General features: G+C 39.9%; 1 protein-coding gene across 2 annotated transcripts in view; it reads left to right on the top strand.

Annotated features, from left to right (window-relative positions):
- GRID2 (glutamate receptor, ionotropic, delta 2) overlaps nt 1-7452 on the top strand; it is a 2375079-nt gene that overhangs the window by 1205671 nt on the left and 1161956 nt on the right. The window lies entirely within an intron of this gene.

Below are 7452 nucleotides of genomic sequence, written 5' to 3'. Positions count from 1 at the left end.
AGAAGACAAAATAGGACTGCCGCAAAGAAAAACACACTCACACAGACAGGACAAGAAGTGGCAGCTTCAGGGGTCTGTGCTTATTGGAATTGATAGGGGTCTAAGAAATTATCTCATTTTTTTAGGGTTTCAGCAGAATCATAATAAACAGTGATCTCATATCTCAGTTTTCATAGAATCATAAAAGGTGGGTACAGAAACAATTGAGCAAAGGAGGGTACACACTCTGTTCCTTATGATAGATGTTGCTTTTCACATGAAAGGAGCTGGGAGACCAAAACAACTTAAGATATATGATTTACAGTAAGAGAGACCTCCAAGTCCCAGCCCATTTGCAGAACAGAGGACAAAGGTTTCTCTTTAATTATTAAACCAGAGAGTTACCTGTTTACTGGCTAAACTCTCAATAACCTCGAAGCCCACCCTCATGTGGGCTGGATTTCCAATAATGGCATCTGGTCTCTGGTCTTCCATAGATAGATAGATAGATATGATAGAGATAAAGATAGAGGTAGAGATAGATAGATGAGAGAGAGAGAGAGAGAGAGATATGCAAAAGGCCTGAAGCCTTTCTATGACTATCTTTGTTTCTCCAAGTTCAGAGAGTTTCCTGAGGCATATGGTTTAGGAAATGGGTGCCACTTCTGCTTCCAACCTTCATCAATCTTGAATCAATCTGGGAGTTCCACCAAACAGTGCCCAAGATGGGTAGCCATGATGGTGTTTGACACAGCTACAACAGAGTTGTTACATGTTGCTATGTGCCGTCTAGTCCTTTGCGACTCATATCGACTCTATGCACAACAGCCCTAAACCCTGCTCTATCCTGCACTAACCACACTGCCTCCGACACACCCATCCAGATTACCCCAGTCACCAAATCAATCCATCTCATAGAGGGCCTTTCCCTCCTGCGCCGTCCCTCCACCCTCCCAAGCATGATGTCCCTCTCCAAGGACCCATCTGTCCTGGCAACATGTCCAAAGTATGTCAGACGAAGTCCCAGAATCCTTGCCTCCAAGGAGTTGCTTGGTTTAATCCTCTCCAGGATGAATCTGTTTATTTGCCTGGCAAATACTCTTCTCCAGCACCACAGCTCAAAGGAATCAACTCTCCTTGTGTCCTCCCTAGTCATTGTCCAACTCTCTGATGCATAACAAGCGATTGCAAAGACCATGGCCTGTATCAGGTGCACCTTAGTCTCCAGAGAGACACTGTTGCTCTTGAGTACTTTAGGAAGGTCCCTAACAGCAGACTTTCCCATCGCAATACGCTTTTTGATTTCCTGACTGCTGGGCCAAGAGTGTTGACTGTGGAGCCGAGCAAACTGAAGCTATGAACAATCTCAATCTCTTCGCCATCCATCCTGACACTGCCAATTGGTCCAGTGGTGAGAATCTTTGTCTTCTTGACATTGAGCCTCAGTCTATACTGAAGGCTGCAGTCCTTGACCCTTCGCAGCAAGTGCATGAGGTCCTCCTCAGGTTCAGCAAGCAGGGTTGTGTCATCCGCATAACGCAGATTGTAAATAGATCTTCCACCAATCCTGATGCCACAATTCTCCTCATAGAGCCCAGCCTCTCGGATAATCTGCTCTGCATACATGTTGAAAAGGTATGGAGACAGGATGCGTCCCTGGCGTACACCCTTCCCAATTTTGAACCATGCAGTGTTACCCTGCTCTATTCTGACTACTGCCTTTTGGTCCATGTATAGGTTTAGCATTAGCACAATTAATGTCTTGGGTAGGAACATGAAAACACAAGGTGTATTGGCTACTAATATAGAGATTGACCATTTTTTCCATCCCTCCAGATTTAAATTTAGTGAGTTCAGTGGCAGAAAATGTGAATTTCATTAGCTGCAATAAACAATGCAGCTTAAATTCTTTGAAGCCAGTAAGATTCCTATAATATATATGGAGAACGAGGGGATTATGACAGCACAGCAATAGTGGGGAATCAGAGATCACTGTGAGGCACAGCTGACAGGAGACTGCCACCATATAAGAGCCAAAGCCAAACTTCATGGAAGTTTAGGCAACAGGAAGGAACAGTGGTAACAGCAGGTCGAAGGACCCTCAAGCATAATTAAGAAGCTGTCTTGACTTAAGGATTATATCCTATTTCTAATCTGAATAGTAACCTGTTAACTTACCTAATAAACTCTATAACAAGAGTATGATTTGTGAGTTCTCTGTATCTATTACAATGGACAAATGGACTCAATAATAGAGCAGTAAGACACCTGGAAAAGATAAGTGGTGTTATAATTTGTAGAAATCAAGCCATCTCATTGAACTTTTACCTCTTTTTCGCTCACTCTCTGCCTTCTCCAGCATGATGCCTTGCTTCAAGGGCTGGTTCCTCCTGAAAATATACCCAAAGTAAGGCAGAGAAAGTTTCACCACCCTTACCTCCAGGGAAAAACTCTAGTTGAACTTCCTCCAACACAGACAAGTTTATCCTTTTGGGACCCCATGGAATATTAAGTACCCTTCTCCAACACAACAATTCAAAGGCATGAATTCTTCATCTGTTAAAGTGTACTTTCCCTTAAGCTGATCTGCTTTGTACCAACAGTTTGATTTTATACATTTTGAAATGCTACAAAAATTTTCCAGTAGCAACTGAACATATTTCATTTTTCTAGGAATTTTCAGTGGGTTATACCAACATCTGGATACAACAAGCATTATTTGTTGGGCAAAAATACATTTTGTTTGTTTGGTTTTATTTCCATTGCATATGAGCTATATTCTCAGTATAACTGGTTTTGTTTACAATAACTGAGTAAAAACTTGGCTTTGAAAGTATTATTTTTTAGGGATATTGCAAATGTTTGAGCTACTCTCGAGCACATCTGAGAAACTCAAGAACAACTTGGAGGGAAAAACGACTATAACGTCTGTACTACACCCTAACACAAAATGACTATGCTAATGCAATATATTTTCTTGAATGCAGCGTTAGTATATGCCTACGTACAATATCATATTGAAGTTTCAGTAAACCATAAATAAATTCCTGGGCTCCAACTGTGTAACTTGGGAATCAGTAGTTAAGGGTCAATTTCCTCTCATTGCCATCTAGTCAGATCTAAGTCATAATTAACCCTCCAGTGGACTTCTGATGCTGCAAATTGAATGAAAATAAATTTCCCATCTTTCCTTATTTCTAACCCTAACGCCAGAGGATCTGAGCTACCAGAGAGGTGCAACATTTGGATTAGCACAATAACTCCCCACGGACTGTATGTGTTGTGTACTGATGAGTTGCAAACAACTCATAGCTTAACCTCCGGCAGGTTTCAGAGGCAGTAAACCCTCTGTCAAGAGATTGCTCCTCTTTCTCCCACAGAGCAAGTGGGAGATTTGAACCATATGCTTTAGATTGCCTGTGCAACTCTATCACTAAGCCACTAGTGTCCCCTTATAGGTCACTCACTCACTCATTGCTGTCTAGTTGACACTAACTCATAGCTGATACCAATTTAAAACCCATTAGTGGGTTTTCAGAGGCATAAATAACAAGGGAGGGGATTTACCATCTTTATCTAGTGGACAGAAAGTTATGCTACCAAACCCAAAGTGGGTGCTTTTAATCTACAGCCCTCAGGCCTGGTTTAAATTGTGTTTTGTCAAACATTCTTCTAGCACTGGTCTGTGCATTGCTATACAGAGGTAACTCATGGTTGCTGTGATACTAAACACTGTGACACTCATGTGCCAAATGCAAAAATGTTTACACATGGTGGACCGTGTTTGATAGAGCTTCCCAATTAAAACAAGCTTGGAAGAAGCAGGAGTGGCATCCACTTCCAAAATGCCTTGCTTCCAGAAACTCTGTGAACAGTGCTCAGGTCTTTTGCTCATAGTCTCGCTATGAGTCATCTACGACTACATAAGACTTAACAACAACAACAACAACAACAACAACAACAACAACAACAACAACAATCTTGCAGAGCAGTTGGTAGATTTGAGTTATTTTTGTGTTAGCACTGCAACTTTTTGTGGACCCAGCCACCAGAGCTCCCTTCCGTTATGGGCAGTACCAGATAATAGACTGCAGATATATGGAACTTCTTTGGGGAACAACTGTTGTAAAGGAAAGGTACTCAAATGATGGAGAAGATGAGGGGAGTAGATAATGAAAAATATTTATAATTTAGTTTCCATTGTTTGCAATGTTTAAGATTCTTTACTTGTAGAAATGTATTATGTATCATGATTTTTTTTCCTAATTTTTTTATCACGAAAGAAAACTGATGTTTAGAGAAGTTAAATAAATTGCATAAGCTCTGGTGGCCTAGTAGTGAGAAGCTGCACTGCAATCCCGAAGGCACACAGTTCAAATCCACCACTGCTCCATGGCAGAAGGTTGGACAATCCTCTCCTATTAGATTAATTGCTTCTGAAAACCTGATGGAGGGTCAAGTATGGGTAGGTTCTGACTTGATGGTAAACAAAAACACAACAGTAAGTTCATGAAATTAAAATGTACAAGAGTTGATCTTAGTTAAACTGAGGACTCTCTTACTTGAAAACCTCTGGTTCATAAGGAATAGGAAAAAATGCCCATAGAACATATAACAAAGGAGTGGAAATAATTGTTCCATCCATGAGCCAGGAATAAGTTCTGGCTTCTCAGAATGGATAAGAAGTTTCTGCATGGAGGTTAGCATTGGAGCACTAGCTGTTTAAACATAGACAGCTCAAAATTATGAAACCCTGAAATTATCTACAAATGACAAAGCATAAGATTAACACCAAATCATGTCAGTACCATGGCTTCTTTATAGTTTTAATGTTTAAAAATAAATCACAAGAGTCCATAATTAAGAGTGCATAGTGGAGTGTACCTGGGATGTTGGGAGGGGTGCGGGGGGATTGTATACCAAAGAAAGACTTTTTCTTTTAATTTTTCAAAGAGAGGAACAAACTGGGGACGGGGGAGCTAAGGTAGGGCTGTTCAGGGAGGAAAAGGCAACAATTAATGAATGGAAATCCAAAATCTCTGTCAATGTTCATTAAAATTATTAAAATAAAAAAAATTACTGAAGTGCAAAATACTGTGTGCAAAATATTGAATGATGCAGGGAGCACCAAAAGGTGAAAGAAGTCAATTAAAAAAATAAACGAACACCAGGTGATTAGTGGTGCTTTTTATAGATACTCTAACAAACATGTCATTTTGGACTTATATTTGACATGTTCTGCAGAGAGTATACCATTTCAATCTCCAGTTATTTTGATGAAGAAATATTGTTATTTACTCTGTTCCTTAAAATAAATATCAATATTTCTTCCTTGAACTATATTATTAGAAATAATACAGAAGAAATAACAATATTTCTTCATCAAAATGCTGGAGATTGAAATGGCCTATTCTCTGTGCTTCATGCCCAATAAAAGTCCAAGATGATGTATTTGCTAGAGGACCTATAAACAACACCATTAATCATCTGATTGCAGCGACAAGGGCAAAGACAAAGAACAGTGGGAAATGGGATCTTTGAGGATAAACCATAACATCAGAACCAAAAAACCAAAACCAAAATTCAGTCTCCCGGTCCTCTTACATTTACTGGCTTTGCTTCTGGTATTTTTGGGGTGTGTGTGTGTGTGTGTGTGTGTGTGTGGTGTTGTTGTTGTTTTTAACCCATTAGGTTGTTTCTCACTTAGAGAAATCGTAATGTACCTGTTTCTGCTTCTCAGAATGCTTCTCATTCAGCTTTTCATATGGTTGGCTCCCTCTTGTCATATGTTTAAGTGCCATATGTTGCAACCTCAGCAAGACTCTTCTTTGATCATTTACATTTTATACCACTTGCCACTATTTTGCTGCACCATGTGGTTTAGTTAGTTGTTTGTTTATTTTTCTTTTATTACCTTTTTCTTTAACCTTTAGAGTGAAAGTTCTGTTAAGATGGGAATTTTTGGTCTTTTTTGTTTCCTACCATGTTCAAAGCACCTAAAACAATGGCTGATGCATGTTAGGCATTCGTGTAATACCTTTGAATACATAAATTGGGGAATAATAGGGAGAAAAAGTAATAAAAAAGTAATAAGCCAGTTACAGAAATATTGTTGTTTTTGTTATGTGCCATTCAGTTATCTGAGACCCTTAGTGATGCTATATACAACAGCTCTGAATCCTGTCCTATCCTGAGCCAATCTCACTATCTCCAACACATTTTCTTCTATTACCCCAATCTCTGTGTTAATCTCTCTTATATAGGTAGGGCCTTCTTCTTCTGTGTTTTCCCTCCACCATTCCAAGCATCATGTCTTTCTCCAAGGACTGGTTCCTCCTGACCACATTTCCAAAGCATGTGAGATGGTGCTTCGAAATCCTTGCCTCTAGAGAACAACTTGGTTTCTTCCTCTGTAGGACAGATCTGTTTATTCTCATGGCAGTCCATGGTATGTTCAATACTCTTCTCCAGCACCACAACTCAAAGACATCAATTCTTCTTGTGTCATCTTTATTATTTTTCCAGTTCTCTGAAGCATAGCAAGTATTTGCACACCAGTTGCTTGGATCAGGTGTACCTTAATCTCTAGACTGACATCTTTGCATGTGAAGTCTGGAGAGGTCCTTGGCAGCATATTTTTCTAATCCAGTTCATCTTTTGATTTCCTGACCCCTTGTTCCAAGACCCTTGATTGTCCTAATTGGTAGCAAGGCAAAATTGCTAACAATCTCTATTTTCCATCTACCAAGGGTCTGCCAATTGGCCAAGTGATGAGAGTCTGTGTTTTCTTAATATTGAGCCTCAACCCATATGAAGGCTGCAGTCCCTGATTTTGTGCAGCAGATATTCAAGTTCTTCTCAAATTTGTCAAACAAGCTTGTGTCATCTGCATAGTGCAAGTTGTTCATGAGGCATTCTCCAGTTCTGATGCCCATTTCTGATGCCCATTTCTCCTCATAAAAACCAGCCTCCAGAATTATCTATTCCACATACAGATTGAAAAGAAATGGAGATAGGACACATCCCTGGCATACTCCTTTCCTGATCCTGAACCATGCAGTGTTTTCTTGCTCTATTCTGATAACTGCCTGCTGGTCCAAGTACAAGCTTCACATGAGCACAATCAGATGTTCTGGGATTCCCATTCTTCTCTTGGTTATTCACAATTTGTTGTGATCCATGCAGTCAAATACTTCAGCGTAGTCAATGAAACCCAGACAGACATTCTTCTTGTATTCTCTGCTTTCAGCCAATATCCATCTGACATTAGCAATGATTTCCTTAGTCCTACGACCTCTTCTAAATCCAGCTTCAACTTCTGGTAGTTCTCTGTTGATATACTGTTCCAGTAATTTTTGGATAATCTGTAGTAAGATTTTGCGGCTCTCGGACCAAGAAAAGCCTATCTACACACCAGTTCTACAGGATGCATCACCTTTGACCGGGAAACATTACTACTGAACTTCAGAGACA

This window comes from Elephantulus edwardii, unplaced genomic scaffold, assembly GCF_000299155.1.
Source record: "Elephantulus edwardii isolate Elephantulus edwardi_28Jun2011 unplaced genomic scaffold, EleEdw1.0 scaffold00144, whole genome shotgun sequence".
Classification (NCBI taxonomy): domain Eukaryota; kingdom Metazoa; phylum Chordata; class Mammalia; order Macroscelidea; family Macroscelididae; genus Elephantulus; species Elephantulus edwardii.
Note: the sequence above shows the minus strand (reverse complement) of the source record. Positions and strands in the feature narration are given on the sequence as shown.